Raw genomic sequence first — 20,439 nt, 5'->3', positions numbered from 1 at the left:
CAGATATTGCTGCACTGTCTGCATTATTCTCTGTAGCTGCTGGCATGGATAGATGTGTATATATATATATATATATATATATATATATATATATATATATATATATATATATATATATAAACATGGCTGTTTCATGACCATGCAGTATTTTTTCTACCTAATGATGATGGTTTAATGGGAATTTTCAATTTTGAAAGCTGACGACTTTGTTCAGAAGACTGCTGTGTTAATTATTACCAAGGTCATGAGTTCTGGCATTAGTAGCACTGAAATATTTGTTAAGTCTAGGACATATACCTGGCTGACCTACACAGAAGGACATATCAGACCAAAAAAGTGTTAACCATTTTTCCTTGACAGGTGCACATTTATTTTATTTTTTAATGCTGAAATATACAACAGAGTGACAGAAATGTTTTCCTTGCTATTCATTTTTAATCATGTTTTTTCTGTTTTCCATTTGGGAAGGGGGCCTGCATTAAGTTTTGCATACTGATATGAAGCCTTACTTGATTGATGGGTACATTCATATTGTTTTGTGTTTAACCATCTTTTGATTTTGTACTTATGGATTTTTCATTTACTATTATGTTTTCTGTCACACAGTGCTATGGCACCCAAGACATCTGTACACAGTAAACTGCCATACACTGACGCAGAGAATGATGTGATCATTCATGCCCTATGTCATCATGAGTCATTGCACTTAGAGAGAGAGGCAGGGGTGAAAAGTCCACCATATCTGGGATAACCATATCTGGGAGTAGGTTGTGAATGATGTAAATGCAGTGGGAGGCCATGGATGTACATATTCCAAAATAAGATATGGGGCGAGTGACATGATTACAGCAGCCATACACTATACAGCTGCAAATGAACTGAACATATGGCTATGGGGGTGGTCCTCTGACCAAAACAGAAGAGCTCCATCCACTATTGGTTCCAACAGCTGACTACAGGATTCACACAGAATCCTTGATATTGAGGCTGATGGGCTGATGTGGAAGGCAGTGCAAGTGTGTCTACTACAGAAATACCAGATATGCTATTTAAATAAATGGGTCTATATTACAATGTCAAACTCACAGGAGGTCGAACATTGTAATTTCGAATCCAAAAGTCCAAAATACAAAAATAGCAAAGCCACGGAGCACTGATTTTTTTTCCCCGTTTTCGGGGCTTTGCTATTTCCTCCACTGGGGTGCAATCTCAGAGTTGGTATATTTAAGTAGAGGTGTGTGGGGACATGGGGGTGTGGGGGCGAAGCCCCCCACTTTAGTTTAAGTTTAAAGTGTACATTTTTTTTATCACGTAACAGCAGTTTTTTCCCCCCAAAAATTGCTGTTCTGCATTTTTGTAATTATTGGGTTTTGAACTTGACAGTTCGATATTACAACATTCGAACTCCTGTGAGTTCGACGTTGTAATATAGACCCAAATAAATAATTGTCATTGCATACAGTATGTGCATGTTTTATATATATATATATATATATATATATATATATATATATATATATATATATATATATATATATATATATATATATATATATTATGGATCTATTTATTTATATATATAAAGTGAGAGAGAGGGACTTGGAGGTGGAAAGGGGTCATGGTAGGGGTAGTCCAGTGAACAGTAACAATGTGTATGAAAAGTGTCTTATTCTGCAGATGTAAGGGTAATTCTCTTCTGTTTCTTCTGTCACTTGCTTGCCGATACTTATCACCCCTGTTTCATCTCTCTTTTTCTTATGCATGGACATCTGGCTCTGCCATTGCAAGACCACCTGCACATGGTGAGCATACCCTCTGTATTCTTATTAATATTCAAATGGTAGATGTATGTGTAAATTAAGAGTTATTTGATTTTATTGCATTAGTATCTTTTAAATCTTAAGATGCATTTCACATAACATAGTTATGATAATTGTTTATTCTCTTTTTCTTTTTTTTTCCATGCTTGTTATCATAGCTGATCCTGTCTGTAGCACTGTGAAACTCCTGTTGCCTGATGTCATGGTATCAGTAGCCTCTGATGTTGGTGGCAGTGATGAAGAGGCACAGTCTATGGGTGCAGAGGGTCAATCTGACATTAAGTTTGTGCCTCCAACATCTCCTACTGACACAGTCAGCATGCTTACCCATACCCGTGAGACAGAGACCTCAGACATAGGACAGGTTTAAAGTGACACAGTTGATCAGGGTAGTGTGGTTACTCCAGCTGCAGAACTGGTTGATTCTCTCCATGGCCATTGTGAGGGCTAGATGTCACACAGGAGGGCTGGTAAAAGTGCTCGGAAGAGGCCTTTCTGTCCACTCGGCTTCTGATGTCTGCATGTCAATAGATTCCAAATGATGTATGTGTAGGGCCTTCATGGAGGCACAGGTATGTTCCACAAGGGCCTCAGTACAGATAGTGTGAAAACTAAACATTATGGAATCTGATTAGCGGAACTTCCTGAACCTTTAGGCAACTCCTTGCACAGGAAGAATGACGCACTGAATCAGGCGATGTCTGTAATGGAACATTTGCTGGGGGGATCGACATCCATGTGACCAGAGAGCTGCAATATCAACCAGTATCCAGTGTTAGCCAATGTCATTGTGCAAGATCCCTTTCCCATAGTGGCACTGCTTCCACTGCTCTGTCTGTGATTGCAGTGTCACCACCCAAATATGGTAAGACATGTGGTTGTGGTCCTGGATGCAGTCTTGATTGTAGTTCATCCTGCAGACATCAGTCATGGTCAAGTAGCACCCCAAATTCTAGCCAAGGCCAAGTAACTAGTAGTTCATCTCCTTGCAGAGCTAGTTCTTGTGGGCTGGGGCAACAACTCTGAAATGATTACTCTATCATGCATGGCTCACACCTGCCTCAGATGCCAGGATGTAATGTTGCCACAGTACTTGATTGTGTACGTACAGATGCACACACATACTGTACATTCGACAAATATTTGTCCATACCACCTTACACATACACACACACACACACACACACACACACACACACACACACACACACACACACACACACACACACACACACATACAGACACACACACACACACAGTCACATTCAATCTCTGCTTATGTAAGTAGTACTGTTAACTGCTAAACATATGTTGCTACTGGCCCTACAAATTGTGTACTTAAGAAATTAATTTTTGTTTTTTTCTTGCACATAGTCGCTTCCTTGGTGTCAGGGTTGCCCTCCTGCCCCACTCCCAACACTGTGCAAGTTATGAATGCTATGCCTGGTCCTCTGCATATGTCTATGTAACTTTGGATTGCATATATGTCTAATGCATAGAGTTAATAGCTAATGCTTGCTTACTTAGAACCTTCATTAAATGAAACTGTAATTACAGAATAAAAGCTTTTATTCATAGTTCCTTATCAGTTGTGTATAACTGTTTCTGTAATTGCCATCCCTCACTGTTTTTGTGCTACTTTTGTTATTTATGCAGTCAAATTAGTTGTTTAAGACTTGCTTACTGTTATACTTGTGCAAATTATGCTACCCTTGACCTGCTCATGGGTTTATATACAAATGAAAGGCTTGATGGAAATTAATGAGCAAAATCCACAGTGGTGCATTGCAAATATCATTCATAAGGTATTATTGGCATTACTGTACACCTGGGACAGGTATTGCCTGATGGACATATGAGAATTTGGATAACACAGTAATCATTTATAAGGCTGTATTGTTTCCTTATACAGGTTCCACACTTACCTTGGTAATAATGCAGATGTGATAATTCTCCTTGGGGGTTGCCAGTGTCTGATGCTAAACAAATACAACAATTACATGTTTAAGTAAAGGTTGTACATTTTATCAGGCATCATTTTTAATATTTGTATGTGCTAAGGCTGTTATTCTTTCTTTTAGGTATACATTGTATATTCTTTGCCTCATAGTCAGAGCCATGGCATATTGTGCACTCATATGTTTCCCAACAGTATCTGTGTCTGGTGCTTCTTTCTCCGACTCCACATCTGTATCTGCTGATTCTGCTTGTTCCACCTGTGGTACTGAGAACTGTGGTCCTGCCCCTAGTTGTTCTCAGTGAAGCTGTCTCCTGAGAATTATATTGTGCAACATGGAGCAGACTGTAATTTTGTTGGCAGAGGTGGCTGAGTTATACTGCAGGGCACCTCCTGAAGTGTCAAGACACCAGAATTTTTATTTGTGCAAGCCAAATACACATTCTATGACATTTCTAGTTTGAGCATGGACACGGGTCTAGTGCTGGAGGTGGATTCCCCTATTTTGACTGAACGGGTTCTATCAGTGATAAATATGATATAAGGGTTGATACCTAGCTGGGTGTGTTTGTCAATGATGCATAAGTGGGGTATAGTGTCAATAGCCTTGGCTAAGTATAGGTAGGCTGTATGCACAGATTTCGTCCAGGGCCTTGTTGACTGTCTTGAAGAAGTCCACCAGGTTTAACAGGCATGATCTTATTTTGACAAATTCAAACTGACTAAGATCAAGTGCTTGGAGATTACCTATATCTTTGTTGATAAGGTCCATGATGATTCACTCCATGGCCTTGCAGATAAGACTAGTCAGGCTAATAGGTATATAGTTCCTGGGGTCAGTGGAAGCACCACCTTTGTGCAAGGGGATAATGGTAGCCATTTCCCATTCAGCTGGGACAAATCAGGTGCTTAGACTATGATTGAAGAGTACCTTATAGTGTGGCTAATTCTTGTTGGAGCCCATGTAGGAAGCAGCCAGGGATGTAATCAGGACACATAGATGCTGTGTTGACCTTGAGAGAGCATTTATAACCTACTCTTTAAAGATACAAGGTAGGGGACAGGTGGTAGGGATGTCATGAGGTTCGTGTGGCTGGGAGAGGTGAATAAAGTTTTCACAGACCCTGTCAGCTAACAGGTTAGCTATGCCCACATGCTCAGTATATATGGTGTCATTAACTACCAGTTTGGCACAAATCTGAGCCTTTCCTTTTAGGTTATGGCTGTAACTAAAGAACGCCTTATGATTTCCCTTAGTTGAGGAAGCTAATTTGGATTCATAATTTGCTTTGGAGGACTTCACAAGAAGTCTTATTTGTTTATTTAAGCTGAGGAGGGAGTGTCTCCAGTTTAGTACCTGCTCCCACTTACTCTTAGACAGCAATTTGTTCCTCTTTGTTTAAAGCCTATAAATGGCAGTTGTCCACCAGGCAGGTTTGCTCTTCCTCGAAGAGCTTGTTTTAGTTCTATCAGGTACGTCAGAGGCAATGCAGTTATACAGGTGTTTGTATAAAGCATTGGTGTAGAACTCAGCATAACTGCCAGTTCCATTTGAGGGGGGAGGTGCAGTGAAGCTATTTATACCATCCTGTAAAAGGTTATAATCTGCTTTGGAGAAGATTTTTAGTCTAGTTGCTGCTGGGGGGGGGGGGGTGTCAGTTGTGATAGTTAATTTGAATGACACTGATTTGTGGTCATATCTCACCAGTGAAGACCTCACAGTGGGGGTGCTACAGTGGTTCCCCATATTGATAAGCACCAGATGCAGGATGTTGGCATCCTTTGTGGGGGTGTCAACCAGCTGGTGTAGGGAGCTGGAGTTAACAAAGTCAAGGAACCTTTGGGAAAGTGAGTTTGGGCAACAGTAATTTACCCAGTCAGTGGATGAGTAGCTGAAGTCACACAAAACCATGGTGTTCAGATGTATTTTGATAGACTCAAGTAGATCCAAATAGGCAGAGTGGGTGTCCTGATTCATGGAGGGGGTCCTGTAGCTGGCAATGACTTGAATAGCTGTCTTACCAACAGTTAATTGCACCTGAAGTATCTCCAGGGAATCATACTGTTCAGCCATTCTGGAGGTGTATTTAAGTTTAAAGAATATTGATACACCACTTATTTTAGTTTTCACACCTTCAGTTTGTGGTCTGAACGTGTGGAAGGAGGTGTAACCTGGTATGGCTGGGATGCTCTCCACAGCCTTGAACCAGGTCTCTGTGACTGCACAAATGTCTGCATCTTCCAAGGTGAGGACTGCTTCTAGTGAGTGCAGTTTCATGCTAAGACTCCTTGCATTTAGCAACATAACCTTGGGGTTGTTTTTTGATGAAATTTTTAATTTGGGAATTTTGCCTTGTGACTTTGCCTTAAACAGGCACTATGGGGGTGGCAAGAGCCTTTGCCAGTAGCTGAAATCTCATGGGTGACAAATGAAGACCATCTCTGGCAAAGCATCAAGTTCTATCGATCATGTCATCCAAGGCTGACAGAAATTCGATCCCCTTAGAATGACACCAGAATTTAAGCCAATTATTGAAGTAAATGATTTTCTGTTTTTATTGTGTCATCATCCTAGGTGAGGGTAACATGTTGCTCAAGACTAGGGACATACCTGCCTGTGACACATGATCGGAAGCCTCAATCATGTCTCTCTTCATGTAGTCCGAGGAGGTAAGTCTCAAGTTGTTTGCACCAACATGCACTATGATTGAATCATAATGTTACTTATTGTTAAGAGACCTGAGTGCCTGCATGCTTTGACGAATCCTGGTACCAGAAAGATGGCTGACTGTGACTTTCTCCTTGTTCAACCTGGTGAGGGGGATGTCTGTATGTGTCTCATTACAGAGTCTCCTATGACTAAGGTATTTGGAGTGGATGTGGTTGCCTTATGGGCTTTGATGGTGAGACACTTGTGCTTGTGTCATTATGTGTATTGTGTGTTTTGGGTGTTATGGTTGGTTTAGTATATACATGTTTTGGAGGTCTCTGGTGTTTAGGTAGATGTTTTGTGATCACCTCCACATATGTTGGTCTATGAGTATGCTGCCTGTCATGAGTAGGCGTTGTAGTAAATGGGCTGACAACCCGCTCTGTATTGCTATCTATTGCATTTCAATTTCTGTGTCATGAACTCCATGGTAAGTCAGATCAGGTCAAAACACCCTCCTACTTCTTGGCAGAGGTCTGGCAGCAGCATCAGCACCTTGCATTAAAGCTTGTTGCACATGCAGGTTTAGAATAGCAGCAGTAACTGCTAACATCCATTTTTTCCCCAAGAATAATCATGGCTGTAATCCAAAGAGTTTTGGATTTCAGGGCAAATGGCTACAATAAGTGTACATGATTGCTTTATAGTGTCCTGAATACCTCTGCCATGTCGTATTGGTTCATTAGCATGTGGTTTATCTACATATGCTATCATTAACATACTCTGCCATTTACCTTTGTTTTGCAGCTCTACACATTGTGCAGAGACATTTAAAGAGTACAAAATAACACGCTATAAGGTGTGCAGCACTCCATGCCACCTACGCAATAGCTGCACTTAGTGTAAATCATAATGAATTCATCTCATAATCTATTTCACTATTATACATAAAAGGACCAATTAAGGTATTCATAATGAAAAAGAAATATAACTTGGAGCTTTATTTTAAGTTTATGGTGTATCCTTCGCAGATATGACATTATATCTCTGAAGCAATATGTTAACATTAGAGTGACATTAAACAGATAGAGACAATATAAGTGTTCCCTTATAATAATTTTGGATTTGAAAAGGTAAAGTTGGACACAGTATTGCTTATAAGACTGAAAGGACAGATGTTAGACCTGAAAACAAGAAACTATATTATATAGTCACTGCAAGTGTAACGGAAATATGAATACCTTCTGTGCTATAGTTTAAATTTTATGGGTCTATATTATCATATCACATGCTCAGAAGAGCGAAGGACAGATAATCAACCCCATGTAAGCAAAAGCTTACAACGTCGAAACTTCAGAACAGCGATTATTTTCCAATGGAAAACAATCGCTGTTACAAAAAAAAAAAAACAGTAAAACATTACCCCACACACACCCCGATGTGGGGGACTGTGTTCCTCACACACACCCTACTTAAATATACCAACTTAGAGATCTCACTACAGTGCCAAAAAGGCAAAGTAGTGAAAGCAGCCAAACAAATTCTTTCCCAGGGAATGAATTCGCTGAACAGCTGCTTCTCTATTTTGCCTTTTCACGCTTTACTGTTCGACAAAGATGCATTTGACAACCTGCGTCTACGACAGCGTAATAGGGAACCATTTTTACGTCCCTCCATTTGTCATCACAGTATCATTCAGACAGGCATAATAATTTTACCAAGTCCTGCAATTATGTATTCACACAAAAAGGATAACCATCTGTTTTGTAATAAGAACATTAAGAAAGAATACAATGTGAACTGTTATGTAGTATGTAAGAAAATCAGCAGCAAACAGGAACAGCAACCTTTCGGTGTTTTTAAGCAAACAGGAAATACTTTGAAAATACATTAACCATGCTGAATTGCTCACCCTAGTGAGTTCCTTGCATTTATGAAGCAAAATGTAAATGTCCAAAAAAGAAAAAAACATTTACTACTGCAGAAAAATGGAACAGTATATGTTGAAAATCTTTAACCTTGTTTGAAGTACCAATGGATAGTGCATATAGCTTCTGCTAATGCCATTGAAGCAACTTGCATAACTACTTTTTTTCTTTTAACTACATCCCAAAAATGAAAGGAGGAAATGATGCAGAGCAAACTCTGTATTACGGGCCATTTCTATGCAGAGTTAGGGTTAAGCAGATTCAAACCTTGAATAACTGTAGTCAGCAAAGTTTATTGTATCACTGGAAACTGCATATCCTTGCTTATTTCTAATATGAAAAAAATGAAATAGCTAAAATGTGCAATCAGTGGCTTAATATGATTCTGATATTACTGAAACCATAACCACTGATGTTTCAGACAGAAGCTGGAAGTGCAGTCTGCAGAATTATATGCAATAGACAAGAAAAATATGATGACATCCTGTGTATATTCCATCTTTGTGACTCAGTAAATGAGGTAAGATTCTCATGAGCAAAAGGATATTCTGCCTAACATCATCATACATTTATTATACTCATGGGTTTGGCTTGTCCCCTCAAGCTACTTCTAGCAACACCATACATTTGTCATACTTATGGGTGTGACTTGGCCCCTCAAGCTACTCCTAGTATCATCATAAATTCATCAAACTTATGGGTGGGGCTTGGCCCCTCAAGCCACTCCTAGCAGCATCATAAACTTATAATCATGAACGTGGCTTGAAGCCTAAAGCTATTCCTAGCATCTTCATAAATTTATCATACTTATGGGTGTGACTTGGCGCCTGAAACTACTCCTACTATCATCATAAATGTATCATACTTATGGGTGGGACATGGCCCCTCAAGCCACTCCTAGCAGCATCATAAACGTATCATAATCATGAGCATGGCTTGGACTCTCAAGCTATTCCTAGCATCATCATAAATTTATCATACTCATGGGTATGGCTTGGTCCCTCAGGCTACTCCTTGTGTTTGTTACCTGATGCATTTCATCAGTAGTTTGACTAACAGTTCCAAGATGGCAGCTACAGTAACTTTTCCTGCTCTGATGTGAGTTTTTTTGCTGACCAAACCTTGATTTCACTGTACCTTTACAGCAGATTTTGAATTTTTTTCTGTAGTTGGGCATAATGCTTGTTACCTTTTGTGCCTTTCTTCATTAAATTTACCTATTGATACTATCAGCTAAAGTGCTGAATATTAATAACAATCTCCAGCTGCATTTTCTTGGCCATAGATATCAAGAAGACTTAAAAAGATGAAAAAAATGATCCTCATGATACAAAAAGTAAAATGTCTCAAACTATTATTCCTGAGAAATAAACTAAACTAAAAAGATATAAAACTCGGTTAAAAGAGAAATGAACAGGATCCCCTCAAAAAGATCTGTAAAATATTAATCTTCCTTTAAGTAATTTAAGGGGAACTTTGTCACCAGTCCATCAGGATGTTGAAAAACAGGGTCTGTGTTAAATATTCAAACATCCAAAATGTTGAACATTACATGGTCAAGACCAAATGTTCGACATTTGGATGTTTGAATATCATAAAAAAAAAAGAAAAAAAAGAAAACACACAGCTTAACAGTGTGAACAGGGGGGCAAGCCCCCTTGCACCCCCCCACTTTTATATACCAACTCCGAGACAGCACTTCAGTGTAGAAAAGGGAAATTCTCCCTATTTGCATCGTACGGTGCCGTTGAAAGTCAATCTTCAAACACTTGCAATTTCGAACATTTGGTCTTGACCATGTAATGTTCGAAATTGTGAGCGTTCGAAGAATTGACATAGACTCCAAAAATATATGTCTTAACAACTTGTACAAATTAATATTATCATAGAGGACTTAGTAAAAAGAATTGGCAAACAAAATAAATAATATCTGACTAGAAGACTTAATAGGTTCATATTCTTACACACTGTGACTTTGGGAAAAAAAATGTTTTTTTTTTCAATTAACCAAAAAAAAAAAAAGTACAAGATCTTGAGGCTAGATCATGTAGAATTAATGTATTTGTTCCTGCCTTACATAAAAAATGGAATGTTTCCATCTTTATTGTACTTGCTCTTACTGCCTTTTACATTTATCATTTGCTTTGCCTGCTATATTAAACTGCTGCAGAGCCACCTGACACATATTATTTGGACTCAGCTGTTGTTGTGGCTCCTGAGTCATGGGTATCACAGATTCAAATATTCATTAGGAGTTGCTGCACTTTTTACTGACTTTTGTAACCTTCATTTATTGATATTGTTTATTGATATTGTTCATATATATTTCTAATTCTGATGCTTTGAATCGTTGCTCATCCTAATGTGCTCTTACATAATTCCTTCCTACAGCTGCACTTCATTAGCAGTCATTACTTCTCAGTCTTTCACCAGGCACCATCTGTCATGAAGTCAGAGTTCGCCTCAACATCTTTTGCCAGACTGTTAGAAATAGGAACAATGAGGCAATGGAGTACCTGGCTCATGCTCACTAACAACCATTTGCTTTTTCTTCTACATGATTCTATTTGTGAGATGTGCAGGTGTCTTTTTACTTTGAAGATCAATCTCTCTATTTCTTCAAAAATTGTAGACAGTACCCAGCATCTTGTCTTGATTTCTACCTCTTAAGCAAACAAATAAACAAACAAATCCTATTATAATAAGGTACTTAAAAAGTTTCTGGCTAAATCACAAAGGCCTTCTAGACAAAGGTTTGGTTCCCAGGAGACCCAGTGTCACAATTAGCTAGGGAAACAACATATGCAGACACTACAGAAAATGAACTACCAAAAAAGGGTTACTCAAAAGGCAGGCTGAAACACTTATGGCAGCAAGGCTGAGTCAGCACATCTGGTAACATCTAAGTCATAGGTGACAGCATAGATATTGCCCACGCAAAGATAGCTGGATGGTTATCTATCTCTCAGATGCCAGGATCCACATTGTCTCTAAAGTCTCTGCACCCCTAAGTACAAATGTGGTCTGTTCATTAGGCACAAGGAAGTGAATAATATAAGACATGTCTCCTTGGATCATATGAAGTGGGATATGATAGAGCTCTTAGAATATGCATCATGTGTGTGAAACCAGGATTGAGCAGTATCCTACCATCACTAAGAGTGATGCCACAATGTAAAGAAAAGACTACTACCTTCAGTTATTGGTGTTATTCTAAGGAGATCCATTATACATCAGCCTGGGAAGACATGATTGAAAGCTATGGCTGTTTTTCTGGGGACGGCCTGTACCTCTCTCCTCATGGTTTCCACAGATTAGCCAGGAATTTTTCTTCCCCATAATACCTTTTTAGGCGAGATCAGTCTCCTCAAATTGCCTACATGGCCAATCAAAATTAAAACTATATAAAAGTAACACTGTTCAGTAATAGAAGCCTAAAGAAGAAATGTGCTCCTTGCAGGCATCCCAAAGTCAGGAAAATATTGATATTTGTGTTATTACTGAAACATGATTTCCTAACAGTGATCACACCCCTGCAGTACAGGGTTTCAATGTGTACAGATTTTTAGACCCAACACCAAAAATGGTGGTGTTATTGGAAGTGATGTCCATATTCCTAAGAAGCCATCTCACCTCAAGGCCCCTATGCCAGGACAATTACTTGAACTCCTCCATATCCTTTTCATGGTAAACAAAGCTCTGACCATTGCATAGCCAAGTACAAGACCACCTGCATGTCTCCTGCAGCCCATGAGGCATATCTAAACAATGTGACATCCCTATCTACTGATCCTAACATTATTCACCTGGTTGAGTTCAACTATTCCTCCATTAACTCAGAAACATGCAGCACTGGAAAATAAATATGAATAAAGATACCTAGCTTGTTAGACCAACTAGTTCAAGTCCCAAGTAGGAGTTCAAAAATATTGGACCTGGTTCTCACCAATATATCACCCCTATGCTCAACACCTTCACTTACCACATCTCTGGTTAATATGTCCACCACTCAATAACACTAACTATGAGAGTAAGACCTGAATTTTAACAAATCTATTCTAAGGCAAAGCTAGTCCAGCTAACTGATGACCTGATGAAATGTTAGCAGCCCATTATAAAGGCTGCCACAGTTGTGGATAATTTATATTCCCACCTTAAACCGTGCATCAATATATCTGTCCCCATAAGACATAAATACAATGCCAAATTCAGGATTAAACCCCTGTGGTGGAACCCTAGTGAAACAAATTATACAGTGACAGGAAGAAACTCATTGTCCATAAAAGCAAACTTAATACCACTTCATCTAAAGGTTAACTCAAAAAGATCAACAAAGAGCTCAAAAACAACATTAGATACTTTAAAAGTGAGTAAGAATTGAGGAGAATCACAATGCCTTCTTCAGCTATGTCAGAAACCTTAGTGGTAATGCCCAGCAATTCCACCAGCTAGGGCAGGATCTCGGCCAAGTGGGGCCCTAGGCAGGGTCATGAAGTGAGCCCCCCATGTAGCCATACTAATATCACATCATTTCGCTGTTTCTTCCCAATGACCATAATGCCTGTCAGTGCTCAAACTATTTTCTTTTTCATTTTCGTGATTACAGAAATTTTGATTTAGTATAAAACATTTCCATTTTTACAGAAAAAAACATTGACAACCATTTGCTAAACAAAATTTATTTTATTTATTTATTTGCAGTTGGTTTACCAGGATGGTCCATTGGGGCAAAAGAACCCGTTTTCAATGGAGTCCTGGGGAGAAAAGCTCCAGGAAACTAACAAACTAGGTACAAACAATAGAATGATAAATAAAAATAAAAATAAAATTGTACAATTGTAAAAACAACACACATTAAATTCAAAAATTCAGGACATATTCAAACAGTACAATCTAGTGAAAGTGATGATACTATACACATACAGAGTAGTTACTTTGATAAGGAGCATATGCTTTATAAGGTACAGTCAGGAACATGAGTGGAAAAAAGGAAGTAAATACCATATATTTATGAGGGATGGGAGCAAGAGCATTCCCATTGGGACCTTAGATACATATGTAGAGATTTTTTGAACATGTAGTGATTGGGAGTGCTACGAATGGATGGTGGGAGTGAGTTCCAGAGGCGGGCAAGGTTAAATGATAGTAAGTTTTTACCTGGGGGACGATTTGGTTTATGTACTACTAGTAGGTTTTGATTATTTGACCTTAAAACTCTATCTGGTAGGGACATTTTGAAGGCAGAAGACAGGGAGGGACAGAGAGATGGGTTGAGAATGAGCTTGTGAGCTAAGGTTAGCTGAGTATAGTTGAGTTGATTTGGAAGTTCAAGCCAATTTAGTTTTTGGAGAGAGGAACAGTGGTGAGTGGAGGACCTATGACCGTTTGCGAACTTAGCGATTTTGTTATAGCAAGAGGAACGTTGTTTTTTTAGAGAGGACTGAAGATTGGTTAGCAGAGGGGCTCCATAGAGAAGGGAGGGGATAAGAAAGGAAGAAGAGAGAGTGATTTTAGAGGGGCTTGTGAGGTACTGATTCTGGCGATAGAGCATGCCTATTTTTTGATGGGATTTTTTGATATTTAGTTGTAGATGTGAGTTGAAATTAAGCTGGTTGTCAGTTTGGACACCAAGTAACTTGGTTTCAGACACCAGTTCCAGGGGTGAATTATTTTCACTAGTGATTGAGAATGTATAGAAATTAAAAGGAGTATTTTTTGAGGGGGTAAATACCATAAGTTTAGTTTTGGAGGCATTAAGAGCCAGGTGGTTTGTTTTCATCCACTGTTCAGTGATTGAGAAAGCTTCTTGAGTAAGCTTTTGGAGCATAGAGGGAGATGTGGCAGAGCAGATAATGGTAGAATCATCTGCATATTGGATGATGCTAGAGAATGGAATGGCTTTGTAGAAATCATTTATAAATATACTGAAAAGAAGGGGACCGAGAATGGAGCCTTGAGGAACTCCGGTGGGGGTGCTAAGAAAAGAGGAAGTGGCCTTTTTCCATTTCACAGCTTGGAATCTATTTGATAGATAGCTAGAGAACCAGTTCACGGAGGAAGGGGAGAGATTCAGTTTTGAAAGTTTAGTTAAGAGCAGGCTGTGTGAGATAGTGTCAAAGGCCTTAGAGATGTCAAGTAGTAGGGTGGAGACAATCTGGCCAGAGTCACGTGCTTTATTGACAATCTCAAGATAGGAAAGGAGGGCTGTCATAGTGCTATGATTGGGCCTAAAGCCGTGTTGAGTGGGGGTTAGAAGGTTATTATCTAAGAGATAAGGTAAGAGTTGAAGTTGGACACACTTTTCTAGGAGTTTAGAAATGGGGGACAGGATAGCAATGGGACGGAAGTTGTTGACGTTACAGTTATTACCACCTTTGTGCAGAGGAATGATGAAAGCTTGTTTCCACAGTTGGGGCACTGTACATTCTTGGATGGAACAGTTGATTAGTATGCTTAGAGGATAGACAATTGCTTCAGCAGCTATGCTAAGAAAGTGAGAGGGAATATTATCAGGTGCATCAGTGCATGGCTTTAATTTCTGAAGGAGTTTTTTTTATTGTAGAAGTGGGTATGGGTTTTAGTGAAAATAAAACTGAGTGGGAAGAGGGAGAAGTAGAGGATGGTAAGGAAGAGGTTGAAGTTGGAGTAGGAGGAGAGGTGGAGGATAGACAGTGAGTGGATGGGAGTGAGGAAGGAGTGGAAGAGTAGGGTGGAATGTTAGTAGGAGAGGGTCGGGGTATTTTAGGTGGTGTGGTGGGGCTGAAGAATGAGGAAGTTAGTTTGCTAATAGATTCAATGAAAAAGGAGTTGAATTGAGTAGCTAAATCTAAATCTGGGGCATTAGGTTTCACAATAGGAACAGATTTATATGTACAACAGTAAACTCCCTTCTTTTGAAAGTTATTTATTGAAAATGCATCTGGCAACCCATTAAACTGCAAGACGTGCTGGGACTCATAGTCAAGTAACATCTAGTTAAGCGCTAATTAACATCCATGCCGAAGGATACAAGAATTCAAAAGATAAATGTGCACGACATCTGCTAACAGTTTGGGATAGCCCACTGGATGCAAGTGTCCCTTTCCAGGGGCAGACCAGGAGCACAGTCTGGGGAACTGAATTAGTCAGTGTCACACCGTAGATTACTGAAGGCTGAGAAAATAAAACTCTGCGCTATAGAAGTTGCTCATAGCCTTAGTCACCTGCAGTAAAAATTAGAGAATGTTGGAGCCCAACACAGGCCATTTCACAACCCATGTGGCTATAAAAAACAAGGTTAATTACAATTTATTCACAGATTATTTATTAACATTAATCTCTTAGACTTCACACTGTGCAGTTTATTCACAGCCAAATAATAAAGACATTGTCAATAGTAAACAAAACAAAGAAACAATGGCTCATACCCAAAGAATATGGTTCATAAGATGATGTCCTTGCTTACTACAATCAATTTTTTTCTGTTACACCGCAACAACTGTGGGGTGCAGGATCCAAGTACACACACACACACACACACACACACACACACACACACACACACACACACACACACACACACACACACACACACACACACACACACACACACACACACACACACACACAAAACAAACCCCCCCCATCAGTTACAGCCTATTGTATGACTGTACACTTTAAATATCTGAGAACAAGTGAACCAATTCATTCATATATAATGCGGCGGAAATGTGTCTCAAGTGGATCGATACATTTATATAGATATATGATGGGCCAGAAATGCATTTCAGTTTGCTGCTGCCAGAGCTGTACGGTGGAACCCACTGCAACTCTTTCTCTTCCCTCTCAATGTCTTAGCACAAGAATTACAGACAAAGACCTAAAAATCAGGAAATTATTTGAAATATTTATATTATCATCCTGGAGGTGGACATCAGCATTATGGAGATTAACGAGAGAAGAAAACACACGGACATAGAATGCAATCTCCCTCAAAAAGACTACCCATTAAGCTTCTTAGGAAACTGCTCTACTAAAAAGTTTTCAATTAGCAAGCATTTTCTGAAGGATACAATGTCTGAAACTCATGATTGTCATTATTTAAATACTGCATTGCAAAACAATTTGCCAGAAAGCTATATTTTACAAAGCATGGTCAAAATTATGTCTGAACTTCTTTGCTAAATAATTCTGGATAAAGTTTAAAATAATGAGGGGACAAAGGCCTGCATTTTACATGTTATTCTCTTTTATCTATTTCCTAATCAGGCAAATTCACTCTACAAAGTGTCACTTTTCAGAAGTGACTCAGGAGTGCTGACTGAGTGACTTGCACAAAGGCACACAGTAGGCAGATGGGGGGAGAAGAATTAAAAACTTGCTCTTTTGATTATAGGATGCAGTTTGTTAACAGCTCGGAGCCTTCAGTGCCAGGCAATTCAAATTAACATGAAAGGCATTTAATGATCAACACTAACTATAAAAATCCAATGACTTGCATTACAGACTGCTGTTTTTCTCAGTAATTTATTAGAAAATGAAGAAGTTAATAAAGCTCTGACAATTAGAGATGTGAATTAATGCTCTAAACTCTTAACGAGCTGCTGCCTGTGTTCAAGAATGCAGGGTTTGTTTCTTTCTAGTTCCATTTGACAATTGTTTGATTCTTAGCAAAAATAAATAAATGAATGAATAAATAAATAAATGAATAAATACCTAAAATAACCAGTGTTACAAGGACTGGATAAGAAAGAGAATAACAAAAAAGTATATGGGCTTGTTGAAAATAAAAAAAGAGCATATGTATTTTATAACAATAACTATGGAACTGTGGTAATGCTGCTGTGGTACAGCGGTAGCATTGTTACATCGCAGCATGAGGTTCTCCTGTTCAATTCTCGGCGCGGCTTGGGAGTGCCTTCTGTGTGGAATCTCCATGTTCTCCCCGTGGTTGGGTAGCATTCAAAAGACATGTGTGCATAAATGGGCGTGCCTTCGTTGAAGGTTGGGTGTCAAGCTGGCACCTCGGCGTTTCATAAAAATCTACTGCCAATCATTAGTGGACCGGAGTTCCTCTGTGGTGACCCCTTACCGGGAAAAACCCGAAAGACAAACAACAACAACAACTATGGAACTGTAGTATTACTGAATGAGTACAATCCCATTCCTTGGTGATTTTCCTCAAAAAGTGTTTTCTGTTAATCCTGGAGGCAAAGGTGCTTTATTAAATTTCATTATCATCTTGGAACTGGACATCACCTTGGCATCATGGAAATGAATGAGAGAGAAAACACACAAACATATGATGTAATCTCCTTCAGAAAACTGTGTTTTAAGCTGCGAAACAGGAAGTGCACTCATTATCTCAGGAAGTTTGAGACTAGAGTGAGAGCTGAGTGGTTAACTGGGGGTTCTGTTTTTTTTTTTTATGGCAAGATTGAGCTTTAGGCATCTACCTTGGTTGCCTTATCATGCCCTGCCCAGAGCTTATATGTAACAACAACAATTTTTTTATATTACTTATGGTGAGATGCTGAAATTCCAATTCCATGTAATTTGCCTGACATTTATATGCATCTTAGACTGACTTTATATCACAGGACAAAGTACTAGAGACTGTTTTAAAAAGACAACATACGATGGGCAAATAGTTTTCATTCTCATTGCTCTCATCTATTTCTCTGCTTTTGTTGCACTGTTTTATTAAAACAACTTTCTTGGGTCTATTTCAAATGGCTACATACCCTTAGCAAGTGGCACACTTCCCTGCTGCCATTTATTCATGTTGGCAAGTGGCCCGACTCTCACGGATTTGTGTGCAAACTCACATTCAAGTTTGAGAACCTGTTTCAGCAGCAGGTAGCATAGCAGTTCGAGTCTGTTCGAGCAGCTGGTTGCTCAGGGTTACAGCAGTTTGCATTCCCAACTGTGAGTCAGTGGAATTCATGTAGCTGAGGCCCCTGTGGCTGTAATATTGCCCACTTATACCTACTACAAGTACACACATACCATTAGCTCACGGCATACTTCCCTACTGCCACTCATTCATTTTGGCAAGTGCAATAACTCCTACTTCTCAATTCTCGTACAGTTATCAAAGGCTAAGTATCCCTCCCACAATCCTGACTTTAAACCTAAAAAAATCTCCCCATCCCCTAAACCTAAAGTCCCAATCAGTCCCTAAAGCTGAAATCCCCATCCCTTCCCTAACCCTAACCCTGATCTCCTCTGCTTGCTTCCTTACACTAAAATTCCACTCCGCTCAGTAACCCTAATTTCTCAATCAATCTATAAATCTAAAACCTCCATCTCCTCTCTAACCCTAACCTTGGGTTCCCTAAACCTAAAATACCACTTCCTTTCCTAACCCTAACCTTCTGATCCCCTCCATTAAGCTAAAATCCTATCCTGTCTAAATCTAAACTCCTTCTTTATGTTTCTCTTCCCCACTTACCTCTTCTTTTGCAAGGACCTGATTGTTTTGACCATTGCGGCAGATGCATGTACGATCTGTTGTGCAAATTTGAGCATCCGTTCGGACAGCTGGTTGCTTGAGGTTGCAGCACTTCTAGTCCCTGGCTGCTAGTCAGTGAAACTGAAGTAGCTGGGGCTCAAGCATCTGTAATATACCACAGTGTGCTTAATATTAGAAACTTAAAATGCAGTCAGTTTACTTACCACTGCATTATCTGTGTACTTTTAGTTTTTCTCTTCTTTTTAAAGTATCTTTAAACAGTACTTTTGCAAATTTCTGTAAATGTTTTTAAGGTTTAGGACTGGATTACAAAACTAGTTGCATACAGTGTAACACACCAAAGGAAAATTTCAGCTTACCAGGGGTGGACATGATTTCAAAAGGAATGCTGCAAGCAGTTTGAGTTTGTATTTAAAAATTATGGATTATGAGCATACCCATCACATTCCAAAACACATTGTGCATGTCCAACACAACTTAAATGTGACAAAGTGCAACACCATCTCTGTTTTTGAAATCCTCAGTGAATGACAGATGGCAATGCAAAGAAAGGAAGCTATTACCATGGAATCCTATGGAATCTGTACCAAACCCAACCAAAAAAAAGCTACCTGCAGTGAATGAACTGTGACAGGCTGTGGTCCTGCAAGCTACAGAGGAGGATCTTGCTGAAAATCCTAGAAGGCAGCCAGCTGGACAGACAGCCAGACTACAACTAAGCCAACTCCCAGATCAAGAAACCATTGCCAGGTACCACCTAGACAGACAGCTTATGCAGGCTGTGTAGAACATGTGTGCCACACACATGTCTGTGTGGACATTGTGAGGCAACTGCATCCCTTTTGAAACAAAAGTGTGTCTGAGCCTAGGTGGACTGGCATCTGGGACAGTCCAGCAATATATGGGTGATGCTGTAGGAGTATCACACACAGGTGCTATTTGTATTCTAGTACAATTCCTGGCAGCAATGTGACCAAGGCAGATGGACACATATACTTTCCATCTACTCCCATGGAGCAGCGAACTGTCATGCACCATTTCTATAACATTGCAAACTTCCCCAGGTACTTGATGCAATAAACTGAACCCACATCACCATTAAGACCCTTGTTCAAACAGGAGCAGAAAAAATATATCAATAGAAAGGAGTAGCCATCCCCGAGCTACTAGGTGGTGTGTGCAGCAAATGGTAGCATAATAAACCTTGTGGTGACACACCCTGGGAATGCCCATGATATTTCCTTATGGACTGAAAGTAAACTGAGGGCAGCATTCCAGCATGGTGAAGCACCTGAGGGACTACTACTAGGTAAGTACAGGGACACAGCTAGGATGTAAGCTAAAAAAATCACTGTTATTCATGATGACATTATATATGTTCTTTATTCAGTGGTAAGATGATAAAATCCAAAGGTCAGCAGAATGAGAACCAGCAATGTCAGACAAGCACTTTCGCTTGGGTAATACCAAGCTTTATCAAGTCAAAAACAGTTTCTTTGAGAAAAGAGCTGTTGTTTAAATAGGCATCTTAATTGGTCACATGCTTAATTGCAGCTGAATCTCATTAAAGGAACCAGTTTGACATACCATAAGAAAATGAACAAGTCATGCAAGTATACATAAAAAATAGT

The sequence above is a fragment of the Protopterus annectens genome, chromosome 3.part0 (assembly GCF_019279795.1).
Source record: "Protopterus annectens isolate FY-2018-M chromosome 3.part0, PAN1.0, whole genome shotgun sequence".
Classification (NCBI taxonomy): domain Eukaryota; kingdom Metazoa; phylum Chordata; order Ceratodontiformes; family Protopteridae; genus Protopterus; species Protopterus annectens.
Note: the sequence above shows the minus strand (reverse complement) of the source record.